Source organism: Maniola jurtina, chromosome 28 (assembly GCF_905333055.1).
Source record: "Maniola jurtina chromosome 28, ilManJurt1.1, whole genome shotgun sequence".
NCBI lineage: Eukaryota > Metazoa > Arthropoda > Insecta > Lepidoptera > Nymphalidae > Maniola > Maniola jurtina.
In genome coordinates, this window is record NC_060056.1 from 6,284,871 (window position 1) to 6,305,297 (window position 20,427).

The 20,427-nt window shown below is 37.5% G+C and overlaps 1 protein-coding gene and 1 long non-coding RNA gene across 4 annotated transcripts in view; both read right to left on the reverse strand.

Moving 5' to 3' along the window:
- LOC123879342 overlaps window positions 1-20,427 on the reverse strand; it is a 56,984-nt gene that overhangs the window by 9,546 nt on the left and 27,011 nt on the right. The window contains exon 1 of one of the 3 annotated variants that reach the window (XM_045926996.1): window positions 318-542. The exons of the other annotated variants lie outside the window; for them this stretch is intronic. The gene's annotated coding sequence lies outside the window, so the exon portion shown is untranslated. Of the gene's footprint in view, window positions 1-317; window positions 543-20,427 lie in introns of those variants that run through there. 3 annotated transcript variants of the gene reach the window in all.
- Window positions 2,806-19,241, reverse strand: LOC123879384. Its single transcript, XR_006798993.1, has 3 exons — window positions 18,901-19,241; window positions 10,484-10,490; window positions 2,806-2,816 (listed from the first exon to the last, which is right to left on the reverse strand). It is a non-coding gene; the product is annotated as an uncharacterized LOC123879384 (long non-coding RNA).

Consider the following 20,427-nt stretch of genomic DNA (forward strand, 5'->3'; position numbering starts at 1 on the left):
TACCGAACCAGTGGTAGATGCTCTTGACAATTCAAAAGTACTTGTAAAAGTCATAGTTTATCAAGTTTTGTAAATAAGTAAATTATCATTCAATTAATTTAAGTATTTCTCGTATGTATATAAGTATAATCTGTCCCTTGACATCTATTGTTACCATGGTCCTATAAAATACCCCAAAAATACGCTAAGATGACAAAAGCTCCCCTACGAAGGGTCGATATTAAAAAACCCTTTTTCAAACGAGGAACATAAGGAAAAGACACCCATAAGTTATCGAAACACTTATAATAAATCGAAGAACTGGTTTAAATACGTACCATGCCCTTTTTCGTAACCCATATTATGTACTGAACACCAAAAGGTTATGTGAACGGAGCTAAAACTTTCTTTCTCATGAATATCCTTATATCTATCACGTATTAAATTAAATTAATATCACGGATTCAGCAATCGACACTATAAAACACCTATTTAACTTTTTTTTTAATAAAAAACTTGACTCGAATACAGAACAAGAAATGTAGGTGGAATAAAATTCGCGCGCTTTGTAAATGACACCAAATGTCAGATTGAGTCATTGGCTTTCGTCCGGAAATTGTATCAATTTCAATTGTTTTGAATGAGTGAATGAATGTTTTTTTAATGACAACTTTTTGAAATGTATTGTAAGTTATTTTCGTGCGAATCTTTTGCCAAAAGCTATACATAATGTTGATTATTATCAATTACTTTAAATTATACATTTCTTTACTAAATAAGCTTAATACTTAAGGCGGTTACACAATGAATGATCTATATTCTGTATTCTCATTATAAGAAATCGGTTGAGCGATCAATATGCAACAGATTACAGGAACGGGGATGGGGCGTATGATCTCATGAATAAAAAATGTTTATTGTAACCGTTATTCTAACATAACGGACGTTTATTAAGATATTTTGTGAGAATATGCGACTTTAGCATAATTTAGGCAGATTTTACTGTGGACTGGTAGTGAGTATAATTTTAACGTTTCGGCAGTTTTTGTATTGAATATGTCTTTATTCCTCTTTTCCTCATCTTAAATGAGCCTTTATTTGAATACTAGCTGATACCCGCGACTTCGTTCGCGTGGATGTAAGTTTTGTAAAATTCCCGTGAGAACTCTTTGATTTTCCGGGATAAAAAGTAGCCTATGTGCTAATCCAGGGTATAATCTATCTCCATTCTAAATTTCAGCCCAATCCGTCCAGTAGTTTTTGCGTGAAGGAGTAACAAACACACACACACCCACACACATACAAACTTTCTCCTTTATAATATTAGTATGAAGTGTGATGTGATAATGTTTATGGATTATTAAGCTGTCTCTTATGTAGCTGACTTACTATTTACTTTATTTAACCAGTCAGTTTATTTAAGTCAGTAACTGAATGGGTGGCCGACTTTGGAAGTTTTAATTTATTATTTATTTATTACTAGCTGATGCCCGCGACTTCGTTCGCGTGGATGTAGGTTTATTAAAAATCCCGTGGGAACTCTTAGATTTTCCGGGATAAAAAGTAGCCTATGTGCTAATCCAGGGTATAATCTATCTCCATTCTAAATTTCAGCCCAATCCGTCCTGTAGTTTTTGCGTGAAGGAGTAACAAACACACACACACACACACACACACACACACACACACACACATACAAACTTTCTCCTTTATAATATTAGTGTGAAGTGTGATGTGATAATGTTTATGGATTATTAAGCAGTCTCTTATGTAGCTGACTTACTATTTACTTTATTTAACCAGTCAGTTTATTTAAGTCACTAACTGGATGGGTGGCCGACTTTGGAAGTTTTAATTTATTATTTATTTATTATTTATTTAACTTTTCACTTCCATCAGAGCACAGAATCTATATTATCAAAATCAGTTCAACGGGATGATCGTGAAAAAAATCATTTAAGTATGACATTGGTATGACATTTCTCGTCCAATCAAAGACATGGCTATAAGGTATACAATCGTTCAACTCGTATTGAACCGGCTACCCCGGGGTCGAACAATGGCTGCATTGGTTGCACTTAACGTTTTCTTATCACGACTACAAGGGTGATTTTTTTCAGTAAGTTAACGGCAAAACTGACTTGCAGACAGGGAGGGGTCTTTTGTGTACAGTTTTATATACAACCTTGTATATAACAGAGCAAAATGCCGTGATGGTACAGTGGTTAAAACCCATGAATTATCACTAAGGGTTCCATTCTGTAACCTGCTTAGCACTAAAGGACCACCGTCGAAATAATACCGAAAAATACTTGATTTATTTCACTAAGTTTGCCTGGAAGAGATCGCTTTTTTAGCGATAAGGCCAACTAATGTATACAAAAATCTGTTTAGTTATAATTACATTTATAAGTAAATTTGGTGTACAATAAAGAATATTTTACTTTACTTCTTTTACTTTTAATTAAACAATTACTGATGTCCGCTACTTCGTATTTAAGTTTTACAAATCCCGTGGACACTCTTTGGTTTTTCGGACCCAAATGTACCCTACATTCTTTCCCGGGATGTAGAGTTTCTCTGTACCAAATGTTACCGGTTTATTAACGGATGAGTCGTGAAAAGCTATGGAACAGACAGACGGACAAATATACAGACTCAAACTTTCGCATCACTACCCATTTTATAAATGCCAAAGTATGTTTGTTGATTGATTTGTCCTTCGATCACGTCACTACGTTACGGAGCAACAGATCGAAGGGTTTTTGTATAGTTTTGCTTTATATCACTCTCCATGTTCTTAACTATATTAAAGACCTTGAGTATGGGATAAACTACTTTTTATCCCGGAAAATCAACGAGTTCTCACGAAAGCTTTGCTAATCATGACTAATTGAAAAATACTCTCCTTTCCCCTTCAATTAAGCGTAAAGCTTGTGCTAGGAGTGGGTACGACGATAGTGCAACGGTTGGGGTTTGATCCGCCAACCTTTCGGAATTCAGTCCGCTCCTCAACCGTTGAGCTATCGAGTCGAGTTTATAATATTAGTATGGATAGTATGGATTATGTATAGTGATATAAATTTAAAAGGCTATCACCAACAGGAGTAAGTCAATGAAGTAAGTACTTAAAACCGTTGCAAAAACATCTCAACCAGCTTTCTTTATGCACTTACACAAAGCATACAATGTGGATGTGAAAGCTAATTCAAGACAAATTGAAATAAACTCCGCTTTCAAGTACCATGGCGTGACATCTTCAACATGACAAGTTCTCTTCGTTCGGAAATTAAAAAGCTATTCAGTTCAGTTCATTCATCATTCAAAATATGTTTTAATTTTTAAATGTCTAAGGGCCGATTTCTACATTTTAAAATATTTACCTACCTATTTAGTAAATAAATATTGACCTCGTTACTTATAACAACGCGTTTCAATCGATTACGATTGGAAGGCAACGTTGATCCAAGTCAGTAACTGGATGGGTGAACCACTTTAGAGGTCTGAATTTGGCCCATGCCTCGGAGAGCAAGTTAAGATGGTCGTCTAGTTGTAAATTTTCATATAAACAGCGATAACGTTTTTCTCCCCGTAAATGTAGTCCAATTTTCATAATTCGGTCGGTCTGCCGGTCCTGGTTGTTATCACTAACATCTGATAATAACTGTGAAACCTGAGAATCGAAATCTCGTTCTCTTAGTCGATACATCTATTGGCTATGGATGTGGAAGGATCTTGGAATGCCGCTGCATTACTATGCCAAAAAACCGGCCAATTGCGAGTTAGCGTGCGACTCTCTTCTTTCTAAATTGTTCATTCGGCAATGATAACAATTTTTTCTGAACAAACACGGTCAAAATGCTTGCTTATAACCATAGAATTAGCAATCCAGCTGAAAACCGTTGCAAAAAAAAAGCTGTCAAATCGTTCAGAAACCCGCTTTCTTTATGCACATTCAAAGGCACAATGTAGATGCACCACTTGATTCCACCGAAAACAACAATGGGCGCTCATTTGAATAAATATTTACCCTTTTTGGGGCTCAGGGGATTTTTCATTTTATTTTGTAAGGCGTTGAATTTATTTTTGTTTGTCGTGTAGATGGGTGGAGCAGGTTTTGTGACGGTTATACTGACAATGCGCTTGATGAGTCTATTTCAGTGTAATCTATTAACGGTGATTAGGGATCATTGCTAAATTAACGCAGTGATAGCTTAGTGGTTAAGAGGTCGGCCTCATAGTTGGAGGGTCGTGGGTTGGTCCCCAGGCATGTACTGTCACTTCATTTAACGGTGAAGGAAAACATCGTGAGGAAACCTGCATGCCTGAGAGTTTTGCATAATTGTCTTAAAGACGTGTGAAATCTGCCAATCCACACTTGGTCAGCCTGGTTGACCATGGTCAAACTTATTGTGAGAGGAGAGCCATCCTCAGTAGTGATGCGGTGATGGGTTGGATGATCATGATGATACAATAAGCTATAATAAATTATTAGCAACTAGATGATGTGCGCGACTTCGTCCGCGTGGATTTGGGTTTTAAAAAAATCTCGCGGGAACTCTTTGATTTTCCGGGATAAAAAGTAGCCTATGTCCATCCCCGGGATGTAAACTAACTCTGTACCAAATCTCATCAAAATCGGTTTAACTGTTGGGCCGTGAAAAGGTAGCAGACAGACAGATAGACAGACAGACAGATACACTTTCGCATTTATAATATTAGTATGGATTAGTATGGAAGTATGGATTAGTATGGATATGGATAAGTATGAGAAATTAGCTAGCCGGAATGTTTTTAGAAGAAAAGCTGTTAAGGAACTCAAAGATTTATACACCGTCAAAGATTTTTTGTCTAGACCTCAGACCGCCATTTTAATTAACATACCACACATGCGCGGAAGCAAGGTTAAATTAACTTAAACCGTAACATCCCGATATCCGTTAATCCGCGTGTGGTGACAAAAACCACCATGTGGTGCAAATCGCACGCAATAAATATCCAAGGTGAAACGGAGGATGTCTGTGCATCCTCCCAGGATATAAGGTTACGGGAAACATTTGTGGTTTCAGTTGGGTTTAAATAAAATAATATTCGAAAAAGAACAAAAAGAAATATGTACAACTTTTAATCGTCAAAAAAACGGTATGAGAAATTTTTTCATCCCATTTAAAATTGTCAGTTTTTAATAATTTGACAGAAATAAGTTTTTATGAATTGAGAGCGAGATACTTACGTGATCTAGAAAAAACTAACTGACTGATGTATCACACAGATTTGCCTTTTTAGCGGATTTTAGCAAATTAAGCTTTTGATTCTTGAAATTCAAATCAACCCCAAAAATCATAGCATAATTGAAAAAGTGTAAGAATATTTTGAATAACGGACGTTAAAGTATATCTTTAAAAAAAGAAAGCCGAGGAAAAGATTTAGCATTTAAAAAAAAGGAACTAAAGTGTTTACATAAAAAGAAGCGATCTTGAGGGCTAACCAAAAATAACCAGAAAGATAAACACGATATGCGAGTGACGGGGGTTGAGCGGTATTGCACCACCACCCCTCGTGAAAAAAGAAATCGATGAGGAAAACCGTTATACCGTTACGCGTCGAGGGTTGCATCCCTTAACGGTTGTGCTGTAACGATTTTCATGTAACTATTGTTTTTTGTGATTGATTGGCGATTAATCCGATTTGGAAGTTTTTTTTTATTTATTTTTATTCATATACAAGTTAGCCCTTGACTGCAGTCTTCACTTGGTGGTAAGTGATGATGCAGTCTAAGATGGAAGCGGACTAACCTGGAAGGGCTATGGCAGTTTTTGTTGAACCCATTAGTTTCTACACGGTATCGTACCGGAACTCTAAATACCTTGGCGACACGCCTTTGTTAGTAGGGTAGTAACTAGCCACGGCCGAAGCCTCCCACCAGACCAGAGAAATAATAAATTTCCAAACCGTTGCCGGGAATCGAACCTGGGACCTGCCCGGGACTAAATTACAATTTTTTGACAGCTAAGTTATGACTTATGTACAAAAAATATCCATTAAACCTTTACAAAAAGGTAGGTACTTTTGAATCGTCAACTGCATTTACCACTGGTTCGGAATGCCTTGCCTGCCTTGCCCATGATGACCGATCAAAACATGAAATACAAGTAAAAATGTATGTAGCTTATCTTTAGCCTAGATTTAAATACGAATTTACACCATATTTAAGAAATACTTAACTTTTTAATATTTACTGAATAAGGCACTTTCAATCAGGTGTCATTACAGTCTGTTAACAAAAACAAAAAAAGTCAAAACACATGTTCTCAATGAGTTACCTGAATTGAATGAAAGTGAACGAGTGCGGAGTGAATGGGATGCGTTCGGAAATCCACCTACCATGGCTTTTGTTTATGCGAACGCCGCACGTGCTTCCGTATCCGGGGTTTATAGTCTATTGATGAAAACAAAACCATAGAGACCCACATCTTTAGAGTTCCGTACACGAGGATGCCAATGGGGCCCTATTACTTTGCTATAATTACTAAGACTCCGTTTATTTAGCTATAAATGTTTTACGTGGGTACATCGTGTTATAGAGAAAAATGTGCCTAAAATATCAAGTTTCTAGACCCAGAAGAAACTAATTTAACTTTGACCTCTAAGTTGATATGTCAGTCAGTTAGTTTCTTCTGTTAATCATTATCATCATCATCATCATCATACACGTCCACAGCTGGACATAGGTCTCTTGTAAGGACTTCCACACGCCACTCCCTGCGATGCATTTGATGTCGTCTGTCCACTTAGTTTGGGGTCATCCAACGCTGCGTTTTCCAGTGCGAGGTTGCCTTTCTAGTACCTTGGGAGTTGGGACCCCAACGGTTATCGGTTCAGCTTCCCAACCCTAGAGAGCCCAAGAGCTATGTGGCTATGTCGGTTACTCTCAACTCCTTCCAATAGGAGTAAGCCTTAACTCTTAAATTGATGACAATGGTCATTTAATTTTAAAAGTTAATAAAGAAAAAAAAACAACGAGAAGTCCAAGACATCTTGCAAATAAAGTGAATTCAAACATTACATACATAACCTTCGCTAATCTTATCACTTCAACCAGCTGCCCACCCCCTTATAAGTTATACTTACCTTAGTTCCTATAAGGTCAACGTTCGCAAAAAAAAAAAAGAAAAAAAAATTAATCATACTGTTTCCGAACGGAAAGCTGAATGGCTGAACGCCTTCGCCTCAAGACGCAAAGGTGCGATATTAACAGCTGCCTTTACAGCTGCGTTCGAGATTCAAATTCACTTGTCGCGTACCATTTTAATAACCGCGAACTATTCTCGCACCCAATAACCAACCTTATCACTCTTAAGTTAAAGTTTAAATTCCAATACATGGGCATTCCATTGTATAGTTAACCGCGAATTTCATCAATACCGATCATAGCACATGATTATCAACCCTATTACAATCACAATAAAGGTTATATTTCAATTTATTAGAACGGTAATGGCGCCCAGTGAACAGCTGTTAGGGCACGCGCCAAGACGTTACATTTACCTTTGACCTAAAGATTTTTGAATGCATTCTTTGTATGAGATAACGGACCGGGGGATGCTACCGTTGCGTTCCATTGTCAGATTTGAAATTAGGTTTTTTTTCGTGCATCGATTAGATATTAATATAGGGATCATATTTTTTTTTCATTGCAACTGTCGATTGAAACTGAACCACAACTGAACTGTCCGTTAATATTGAATCTACTACAAGTTATCTTCGGTATTTATAAAAACGCTCTAATTAATAAAAAATCCCTAATATCCATACGTTAATGTTAGCTCTTAACTACCTAAGACATTGTACCTAGCTTAATTGTATTTATATTATTCTAACTTCTAGGTCATATCCGATATTCCGATAAGTGAAAATCACAAGTTTTCAGAATCTACAAAATTTAAATTTTTTCAAAAAAAAAATAATGACTAACGAAAATTCTAAAAAAGCACTGTGGATTTTGCATGCGCAGCGATTTGCCGGCTCTTCTCTCAGTAGAATCTTCTTTCCGAACAGGTGCGGTGGTAGTCTGAATCTCTACATGAAATTAGGATAACCCTCAACCCACACTCAAAAAGTGTGGGGTGGGTTAAATTTTTAAATAAAGAAATTCTATGAGCACGTGCCGAATTTCGATTAAAAAAAAAATACATTTTTTCACCAAATCCGCCCACCTGAAAGAACCCAATTGTCCTCCCCCAACCATAGACACGTGCGTTTTGCGCCGTAAATCAATTTGAACTTTATCACTGACTCTTAAGGTGCATTTTGGCTTGGGAAAAAAACGCCGGGTGTTTGGCGCGTGCGGAATGGTAAAGTGTAATTCGTAATTGCAATAAATAATGATATTTTTTATTGTTAAACTTGTGTGCATCTTAAAAATCGAATATGATACTGTTCTACTCATTTTATATGGGTCACGTCTTGAAATTTTATTTATTAACTAGCTTATTCCCGCGACTTCGTCTTCAAAATGGTTGCCATGAAAATTACAAAAAAATATATTATAAGTGTCATCATTTGTAAGTTAGTATAATTACAAGAAATAACACTTTAATAACACTTTTTTTTTTTTGGTACGGAACCCTCCTAATGCGAGTCCGACTCGAACTTGGCCGGCTTTTTATAATACAGAGTAAATAAGACACTATGTTAACATTATGATTATGCCACAGATTACAGGATGTCACACACGAGAAACGTTTGACGTTACGTTCATTCAAGTATCCGTTTAAAGGTCGTAGCTCATTTACACGACACCGTCCCATACCGCTTTTAATATGGGTATCTTCTAGTCTAGAGTGAATAGGCAACTTCTAGGCAAGCGCACTCTATCTTAGACTGCATCATCACTTGCTAGCAGGTCTGATTGCAGACAAGCGCTTGTCTGTAAATTATAATAAAAACAACACACGCTCCGCCTCAAATCGAAGTGACAGCTAGTTATCCACGCGCTGACTGCTGTAGATCGTTTCAACGAATAGTTCCTATGGCGTTATGTTAGCTCCCCTGTCTGTCTAAGTCATTGGCACCATATTGGCATGAGAAGACGCAGATTTTGTTTATTTTCATGAATGAATGAAATGAAAATCAAATGAAAATAAACAAAATCTGCGTCTTCTCTCTCTCTTCTTGGGCCGCTCGCTTGAAGCGCGTGGTAAGCGAGACGTCAACCATCGAGTAGCTAGATTTGGGCAAGCTCGCTTGCTGCGCGTTGTAGGCATTTGTATGTTTTCACTGTAATATGTATAATGTATATACGGAGTACGATTTTAAGCTCATAGATAGATAGATAGACAACTTTAGTGCACACAAACATGAAATAACCAAGACAGAAGAAAGAAATTAAAAACTCAGAGCTATGTATGTCCACCAGGCAACCTTTGGTGAAAGGAGAAACTAGGTGTTTTATGTAGGTATGTCATATTTGAATGTTTATTCTTGTACCGTGTGTTGTGTAAGTGGGCTAAGACCTTAAACCTCTTTCTTCGGCGGAAGTGGTCGGGCGGCGGATTCAAGCTCGAGTAGCCGCGGGGAGAGCGGAGCCCTAAGGAGTCCCCGCCCTGGCACGGACAAGCTTGAAGGTTTGGGTCATTTGGAAAAACGGAACCCATAATATAATGGAAAGCGGAGCCTTAAGGAGTCCCCGCCCTGGTACGGACAAGCTTGAAGGTTTAGGTCATTTAGAAAAACGGAACCCATAATATAATGTAAAGCGGAGCCCTAAGGAGTCCCCGCCCTGGCAAGGACAAGCTTGAAGGATTAGGTCATTTGGAAAAACGGAACCCATAATATAATGGAAAGCGGAGCCCTAAGGAGTCCCCGCCCTGGCACGGACAAGCTTGAAGGTTTAGGTCATTTGGAAAAACGGAACCCATAATATAATGGAAAGCGGAGCCCTAAGGAGTCCCCGCCCTGGGGTGGACAACCTTGAAAGTTTAGGTCATTTGAGGGGTTTTTTAGGCGTACCTCAAAAGGAAAAGCGGAACCCATATAAGATCACTTTCTAGACTATTTCTAGGCTCACGGACAAAGAGAGTAACGAGCTGGCCAGGCCCCAAAGGCACACGTGGAGGAGGAAGGCCGCATTATCGTTGGGACGAATGAAAAAAAAGTGGCGGGACCAAACTGGATGCTCAAAGCCAAGGTCAGAGCAAAATGGGTTTCTCTGGAGGAGACCTTGACCTGAAAAGGGTTCTTCGTAAAAATATAACCTCCTAAAAATATTTATTGTGATCGTCTAGTACTTTAAGTTATAATTATGTAAAATTAGAGAAGAAATTTGGCAGGTAGGTAGGTAGGTCTTATAGCACAAGTAAAAGAAAAAATCCTGTGAAAATTGTGAATTTGTGGTTACATCATTAGACAAAAATGAAAATGTGTCATGAACAAATAATAATTGGTATCAGGGGGCACGGCAGTGCCCCCGCCAAGACGAGCCAAACGGCGGCCGGGGCGCTACGTAGTACCTTTTTCTCGAAGTGTTTCGCCGTATTTTCGACCCGTCATAACTTCGGTCTGGATGACGCTAGAAAGCTGAAATTTTCAGTATAAGGTGTCCTCAGCAAATTTACCAAATATACTAAGTATCAAATATCTAGCTTTTATGGTTATAGATTTATCGATACCTAAAATACGCCGTTTTCGTCCCTCACTGATGATCATCACAATTCATAGTCTGTAATTCTAGGGTACTTCCAGAAGTCCTAGAAGGCTGAAATTTGGTATGTAGACTAGAAATTGCATACAAACTACAGGAAAATTAAGAAATTGGCAATGCCCCCCCTCTACGCCTCTTATGAGTAAAGCAAATCTGTAAATTCTGTCGCTAGAATTCTGATATTTTCAGGATAAGATGTCCTTGGCAAATTGATTAAACTCATTGAGTATCAATTGTCTAGCTTTTATAGTTTCAGATTTATTGACAGTCAAAACTTCTAGTCTGTAATTCTAGGGTACTTCCCGAAGTCCTAGAAGGCTGAAATTTGGTATGTAGACTAGAAATTGCATACAAACTACAGGAAAATTAAGAAATTGGCAATGCCCCCCCTCTACGACTCTTATGAGTAAAGCAAATCTGTAAATTCTGTCGCTAGAATGCTGATATTTTCAGGATAAGATGTCCTTGGCAAATTGATTAAACTCATTGAGTATCAATTGTCTAGCTTTTATAGTTTCAGATTTATTGACAGTCAAAACTTCTAGTCTGTAATTCTAGGGTACTTCCCGAAGTCCTAGAAGGCTGAAAGTTGGTATGTAGACTAGAAATTGCATACAAACTACAGGAAAATTAAGAAATTGGCAATGCCCCCCCTCTACGACTCTTATGAGTAAAGCAAATCTGTAAATTCTGTCGCTAGAATGCTGATATTTTCAGGATAAGATGTCCTTGGCAAATTGATTAAACGCATTGAGTATCAATTGTCTAGCTTTTATAGTTTCAGATTTATTGACAGTCAAAACTTCTAGTCTGTAATTCTAGGGTACTTCCCGAAGTCCTAGAAGGCTGAAATTTGGTGTGTAGACTAGAAATTGCATACAAACTACAGGAAAATTAAGAAATTGGCAATGCCCCCCCTCTACGCCTCTTATGAGTAAAGCAAATCTGTAAATTCTGTCGCTAGAATGCTGATATTTTCAGGAGAAGATGTCTTTGGCAGATTGATTAAACGCATTGAGTATCAATTGTCTAGCTTTTATAGTTTCAGATTTATTGACAGTCAAAACTTCTAGTCTGTAATTCTAGGGTAATTCCCGAAGTCCTAGAAGGCTGAAATTTGGTGTGTAGACTAGAAATTGCATACAAACTACAGAAAAATTGAGAAATTGGAATTTTCCCCCCTCTACGCCTCTTATGAGTAAAGCAAATCTGTAAATTCTGTCGCTAGAATGCTGATATTTTCAGGATAAGATGTCCTTGGCAAATTGATTAAACGCATTGAGTATCAATTGTCTAACTTTTATAGTTTCAGATTTATTGACAGTCAAAACTTCTAGTCTGTAATTCTAGGGTACTTTCCGAAGTCCTAGAAGACTGGAATTTGGCATTAAGTACAAATTTCAAGAATTATGAACAACAGATAAATTAAGAAATCGGGTCCCCCTTCATCCCCTCGTATATGAGATGCATATCTGTAAAATCTGTTGCTCGAATACTAAAGTTTACATGATAAGATGTCCGTGGCAGATTTATCAAACGTACCAAGTATCTGTGTTTCCTGAAGTCCTAAAAGACTGAAATTTGGCATATCTGCTTCAAAATTGAGTTGCAAGATTCCACCCGAACAAATATACTTACATACGAGTATATTGCAAGTTGAATAAAAGCTTTTAAAAAAAGAGGTAACGATAGAGAGTGGGCCATGAAAATGATGTACCTACAAGAAATAGATCCAAAAAAAATTTAGGGCACCTGCCAAAAAGAAATGAAATCCCACCAAAAACATTTCATGTAAAAAGTTAGCCAAGACTCACAAGTTCATAATGTTTTCACTGTTAAAAAGTTATGAGATCTCTAGTAGAGCCAAGCCCCTAGCTGATCTTAGATTTGTGCTGGCCATGGGACCTATCCCAAGTCCAAAGTAATATAGCTCTTAAATGTTCTTGACTATATCACATTTATAACAATAAATAACAAATCACTCTACTTACAAGCTCTGATTCTACAAACCCTATATCTTGGTAAAAAAAGTACGGCTTGGCCGTTTAATGTTCGTAAAACTATTACATGACATAACATATTAAACGTTAAAAGTTATTAAACGGCCAAACCGTACTTTTTTTACCAAGATATAGGGTTTGTAGAATCAGAGCTTGTAAGTAGAGTGATTTGTTATTTATTGTTATAAATGTGATATAGTCAAGAACATTTAAGAGCTATATTACTTTGGACTTGGGATAGGTCCCATGGCCAGCACAAATCTAAGATCAGCTAGGGGCTTGGCTCTACTAGAGATCTCATAACTTTTTAACAGTGAAAACATTATGAATTTGTGAGTCTTGGCTAACTTTTTACATGAAATGTTTTTGGTGGGATATCAACTTTCAAAGTAAGATAACTATGCCGAGTTGAGTATCAAATGAAAGGGCTTTACCTGTACATTCTGAAACAGATTTTTATTTATTTTTACGCATAATAGTTTTTGATTTATCGTGCAAAATGTCGGAAAAAATACCCGAGTGCTGAACCGTCGGTGCGCGAGTCTGACTCGCACTTGGCCGGTTTTTCGGCCACTCGTACCTAATCAGTGATAGCAAGTATCAAGTACACAGCACCCTCTTATTTGAAGAGTCGGTACACAATGCACAATCAACCGGCATCGCATATCGATCTATAACGGTCTATGCCACAGCGTGGGGTTACGAAAATATAATGTTTGTTTATGGTTCCAACTTGGAAGTATGGAGGCGTTCTGAGTTCTTCACATTCCTATTAGTTACCGTTTAGCAAATTGTTGACAAACTAACACTGCATACCAGAGTTATGAACTTTGAAAGATGTTTCAAGAATGGGGCTCATATATAACTTGTATTCAGAAATATTTTACGCACCCAGGTCTGAGCCCACAAACTTATTAGGGTATAAACAGAATCCCTGAATCCCGAATTCGAGGCTGTCTTCAACACTAACTAGACTATCACCGCTTTATCCATACTATCCATACTAAATAAGTATATAATATTATGAATGTGAAAGTGTGTCTGTCAGTCTGTCTGCTACCTTTTCACGGCCCAATAATAGTTAAACCGATTCTGAAAAGGTACAGAGTTAGCTTATGTCCCGGGCACGGACATAGGCTACTTTTTATCCCGGAAAATCAAAGAGTTCCCCCGAGATTCCTAAAGACCTAATAAAAAAATCTTGAATCTTGAATCTTGACCCATCCGCTCAACCGATTTGTATGAAAGGTACCGAGGTAGCTTGCGTCCGTGTTATTGACATAGACAACTTTTTATCCCGGAAACCAAACAGTTCCCACGGGATCTTCAAAATCCTACATCTACGCGGACGAAGTCGCGGGCATCCTCTAGTTAAGAATATATCTACTAGTTATTAATACACTTGGACCTCCTCAATTCCCTCCCACGTAGAGGTCGACCAAGTGTCGGGTGTATGTATGACAACATATGGCCGCTGTAAATTCAGCGACACGTGAAATTTGCCCAATGAATATGCTTAAAATGGCTTATTAACAGTTGAAACAATGTGCTAACGTTTTATCACATCTGGCTTACTTTACAATATACTAGCTGGCGCTCGCAACCTCGTCCGCGTGGATTTAGGTTTTTCCGTATTAACTCATGGATTTTCCGGGATAAAAAGTTGCCTATGAGTTAATCCAGGGTATAATGAATAATCTATCTCCATTTCAAATTTCAGCCAAATCCGTCCAGTAGTTTTTGCGTGAAAGAGTAACAAACATACACACATACACAAACTTTAGTGATAATGATAAAGTAGGCCTTTTTTTTTGAGTCTTAAGAAGTATTTTTTTCTTTATCATAGTGTTACAATAAAGATGTCTTGAAAGATGTTTAAATAAATAAAGTTAAGCATAAGTTTTTGTTAAAAGTCTCCTCCAAAGTTCATACATGACCTTTTAAATACCGACCTACCATAGAGGTGTATAAAAACTATGTGGACCTAAAAAAAAATCTAAATTAGTTGACAGTTGACACCATAAAAAACCTTATCCAATCATCGTTCACAAACGCTAAGCATCCCACAAGAATCCTCAAGTGCACGTGTTTACGGTTTCCGAACGGAACGGATTTGAATTTCGAACGCTGTCAGCCAACCAAGTGTGGGCGTAAAAAAGGAAAAATAGGACCACACGTCTAGAAACCGATTTTAACTTGTGTGTGTATTATTTTTGGAAGAAGCATACCATGTTATGTATTTAATAATACATACTTTATCCATACTAATATTATAAATGCAAAAGTGTGTCTGTCTGTCTGTCTGCTACGTTTTCACGGCCCAACCACTGAACCGATTTTAATGGGTACAGACTTGGGATACATCCCGGGGAAGGACTTAGGATACTTTTTATCCTGGAAAATCAAAGAGTTCTACGGGACTAAAACAAAACCGAAATCCACGAAGGAGAAGCCGCGGGCATTTTCTAGTAGTTTATATTTTATAAGGTTCTTTAGGGAACACATTTTTAAAAAAATCCTTATTTTTTCTAAAATGCTGTTTTTTTATGTCAATGGACGATGAATAATTATTATTAGAAGTATTTTAAAATTTAAAACTTAATTTCCCAAAAAAAAAAAAGTTTTTGACAGTATCCTTAAAATCATAGACTAAAGGAAATTAATAGACGCAGTTACCGAAACTAATAGTATTTGAAACTTAGCGTTACGCATATCCTGTAAGAGCGAGGAGGATTGCTAGTTTAGTAAGTAGGTACAATACATACATACATACAGATAAAAATGGCTATCACATTCGTACGACCCACTTATGGAGAACTCTGAAACAAGACGATCCAATTCGGGCCAAGGGTCGTGAATTTGTCAATGAAGCGTTTATCTTTTGTACCGTAAAAAAGCATTAAAAAAAGCGGTCAAGTGCGAGTCGGGCTCGCACACGAAGGGTTCCGTATTATCGTACGATGTATATATTCAATACTTTATGTGATTTTTTTGTTATGTAGCACATATTAACGATTTTCGGATTTTTCCTTTACTTGTGCTATAAGACCTACCTTCCTATCAAATTTCATGATTGTAGGTCAACGGGAAGTAGCCCATAGGTTTTCTTGACAGACACGACAGACGGACAGACAGACAGACAACAAAGTGATCCTATAAGAGTTCCGTTTTTCCTTTTGAGGTACAGAACCCTAAAAACGAGCACTTATCTGTGTGCGATCTTAAAAAGTAATTAAAAAAGGTCACCCGGTCGCGGGCCGTTACAGAAACGGCGGCATTTTTGACAATTCTGCGCCATGAAAATAACTTTACTTTTAGTTAAATATGAGGGATTTTAGATGATTTATTGGGCTTTTTGCGAGAACATCTGTTTAAAATAGAGATAAATAGAAAGTTTATTAGTCTGTGGGTTAAACAAAAAATTGTTGCTATATCTGAAGCATTATCTATTACTTATTAAGTTTTTCAATATTGTTGAATTATTGGCAGATAAAACTGAGCTATTTCGGCCTCTAAGCGAATAAAATAGGGTTACTTATTCGTTTTTGAAAATAAGTAGAGTGGAATATCAAATGAAACAAGAAAAAAATCTGAGTTCATAATATAAATACAGTACAATGTTAAAATACACCGAGCGACAGAAAAACAATTTTACTATATCTATAGCTAACTATCGGAAGTTCGCGGGTAGTAGTCTGGTTTTAGTGCTGTTTAACTTCATCTTGTTAGAATTTTAGGCGATCATAACTACAAAACAATAAACTGGCAACCATAATTGTACACATGTAAGCTTTGTGCTTAAAATAACAAAACTCAGCTAACTGGGACGAATGATATCATCCAGTATCGCTAGCAATTAGATTATTTAGACCACTCATGTTTTATCAGCCACCCGATATTTGGGTCACATTCTAATCATCATTATAATAAAAATAATAAATAAATAAATAAAATCGTTTTATTGCAGGTTAGGGACCCATATAAACAGTAAAAAATACAAAATACAATATAAAAATTAAAATAGTTTAAAATGAAATAGTTAGTCATTTTACGTTAGGGATCTGGTGTACCCGTAGCCAGTGTTTATAGAACACATTGTCAGGGGACGCCTGAGCGACGACTTTAAGCATCTTATTTTTAGAATTGCGGACTGTTTCCCAGAAACCCGCAATTCTATTTCGTATAATGGCGTAGTAGTCCGGGACTCCAGCGTCGGCGAACATGCCCGACGCACTTATACTAGCTTGTTGCAACTTGTAGACTCTACTACCACTTAGTCACGTGACAAAGAATCGAAAGCTTAATTTACTATAATCAGCTGAAAAAGGCGAATCTTGTGGTACAACATGCAGCATGCGACATGCACCACCCGTCCTCCCACTGCTAAGCATGCAGGAAAAGCCAGCCACCAAGCAAGCCCCCAAGTACCACCACACAACTCCACACAAATCTACCAGAACACACACGACATACGTTTCGCTCCGACACCGTAGATCTTACAGTGCACAATTGCAAAAAAAAAAGTGCAACTGTGCAATGTACATAATGTAAGGTCTACATATTATTCTGTGGATGCTCCGGTATTGGAGCGAAACGTGCGTCCAGTGTGTTTTGGGATTTGTGTGGTGTTGCTTGGTGGCTGGCTTTTCCTGCATGCTTAGCAATGGGAGGGCGGGTGGTGCATGTCGCATGCTGCATGTTGTACCATAGACTTGCCTTTTCAGCTGATTATAGCAAATTAATGGTTTTATTCCTTGAACCCTCATGTTATCAGCTGCACCATATTTGGGTCACATTCTAATCAATAGACCACAATCATAGCTCGTTGTTGTAAGTTGTATACCTACCAGGATGTCGCCATAGAAGGAACTTCGACATTGCAATGGATGAAAGTTCATTTTAGATATCATATCATTGTAGGTACCTAATATGATAAACAAGATAAAAATTGAAAACTAAAACCCGACTGCTATCGTCTTAATAAACGCTGAAATATCATAGTAAAATTGTTTTTCTGTCGCTTGGTATATTTTAATGTTGTTGTACATTTATATTTATGAACTTTATCTGATTTTAGAATTTTCTCTTCTTTCATTTGACATCTTACCAACTTACCTGATAAAATATTAAAACATAATATGTATTACCTTACTTGAGAAGAACCAGCAAGAAACTCGGCGTTTACTCTCTTCAAAGATTTTATACTTCAAAAATAGAATTACGCACGTGCGAAGTCACATACAAACCCTAGTATTAAAATATCAACAATGGTCATTATTTTCTCAAACTCCTAAGAATCAAGCTGAATTAGTCTGAATTAGTACACAAGCTATTTTCTACTCTAATACTTTAACGGTTAGGTTTATTTTTCAACACCACTAAAAATTTAGTCTGACTCTATTTAAGCAAGTAATATTCGACTCAAATGCCCATGAAATAAGGTTTGTTATGCAACGTGGCTAACAACAGAGGGTGCATTGTCAAGAAAACCGTTAAAGTGACGTCATGAACAATACCTACAGGAAAACTCCTGTTTATGCCTGTTTTTTGGATCTATCCAAAGCATTTGACCTAGTAGCTTACGACGTCTTGTGGCATAAGCTCGAAAAGGAATCAGCTTTGAGACCTGAACTGATTTCATTGTTTAAATACTGGTATGGTAACCAAACTAATGTGGTTAGGTGGGGTAATGAACTTAGTGACCCATATAAAATGGAGTGTGGAGTGAGACAGGGAGGGCTGACGTCCCCTAGGCTGTTTAATTTGTATGTGAACCAGCTGATTGAGAGGCTCGGTGGAGCTGGTGTCGGGTGTTCAATAGATGGCATACGCATGAATAACCTTAGCTACGCCGACGACATGGTTCTACTGAGCCCCTCAGTTGGGGGTCTTAAAAGGTTGCTGCAACTCTGTGAGGAGTATGCAGAGATGAATGGACTCAGTTACAACGCCAAAAAAAGCGAGTTCCTTGTTTTCAGGGGAAAGAACAAACTATCCAGCTTTAAACCAAAGATACAATTATGTGGTAATCCCCTGAAGCAAGTAACTGAGTTCAAGTATCTCGGTCATGTAGTAACCGACAGCCTGAGGGATGATAGTGACATGGAACGAGAGCGCCGGGCTCTGTCGGTCCGAGGCAATATGTTAGCCCGCAGATTTGCGCGCTGTACTGGGCAAGTAAAGCTGACCTTATTCAGGGCTTACTGCCAGTCATTCTACACGTGCAGTCTGTGGACGGACTACGGGCAGCGGACCTACAGTGCCTTGCGTGTTCAATATAACAATGTGCTGAGAGCGGTGTTGAGGAAGCCTCGACACTGCAGTGCGTCGGCAATGTTTGCGGATGCTCGCGTGGATGATTTCTACGCGATCATGCGCAAGCGTGCCGCGTCCATGATGCGCAGGCTAATGAGTAGTACCAACACTCTTCTCAGCGCATTGGCCAGGAAACTAGATAGTCCTCTCTGGAGGTGCTGGGGGGGTGCGCACATAGGCGCCAAGAGGCTCCCTCGGGCTTTTTAGTTATAGTTTTTAGTTATAGAATTAGTTGTTAAGCTAGAAATAAGTACCTACTAACATAGTTTAAGTTATTTGTCATACTAACACAATTATGGGTCTAATGGGCCTGAAATAAAAGTTTATTTATTTATTTATTTATTTTAATACTCGTATGGCGCCTTGACGTTTTTGATTTTTACACCATTTATGATTAAAAATTGCACGCGAAGAAAGCATTGGACTCATTTCGACACCTCCCACGTAAGTTGTTGTAAGCCACAAAATTGCCATTTTGCGTTTTTTACATAACAATGTCTATTTTTATGTATTTTATATGTTCAATTAAAAAAAATCCTATAAATGTTGTTTTTTAAAGTACTTATGAGGCGTATAATGTTGTATGTTTAAAACGAGGACGACGTAAAATATCATATTGACCTTTACAACGTTTTATGTGGGGTGAAGTCGCACGTTTGCGTCTCGTATGTAACAGATACAACAGACCACGCCGGACTTCAGATGAAATGTTTGTAACTCAAGACACTGATATGTCACGGTTGTGTTTACATTTTTTTATTTCATTATCGTATTTTAGTAATTTAATAGTGATGCCAAGCTAAACTATTGTATAGATTACATACAACAATTTACGTCGTTGAGGATACCCAAAAACAGTATTGTATGATGACATACAACCGTTTACGTTGCAGAATTATAATAAATTTTGTGTTAAGTGATACATACAACATTTTACTTCGGCATTGCTTTCTCAAAATTTTGTTGTATGATTACATGCTATATTTTACGTTGCTATGACATTGTTTTTTTTCTTACATACGACATTGTATACAATAAAACTATGTTAAAATTTAGTTTGATGGCGACGTAAACTCATGATAGTCAATAAAATAACTAATCGGCTCATCATACCACTAGGTTACCATATAATTAACAATAAAATCACTACTACAATATATAATTTCAGAGCCTACCTTTCCAATAAATAGGTTGGTAGAACCTGCCAGGTGGTGGAGTCCAATTTCTTTACGGCCTATCGTCCAAAAATAACAAATATTTTTTATGATTTTAAAGCTCATGGCCAGAAAAAGGCCAGAAATGATACTGTAGTCTTCAGCAGATGCACCTTCCTACTGGCAGATCTCTATTGTACAAACACGTGACTTATGGATCTTTAATTTCGTTTTAAAGATACCATAGAGCGGAAGAGGAACTCAAAAGTATTCACGA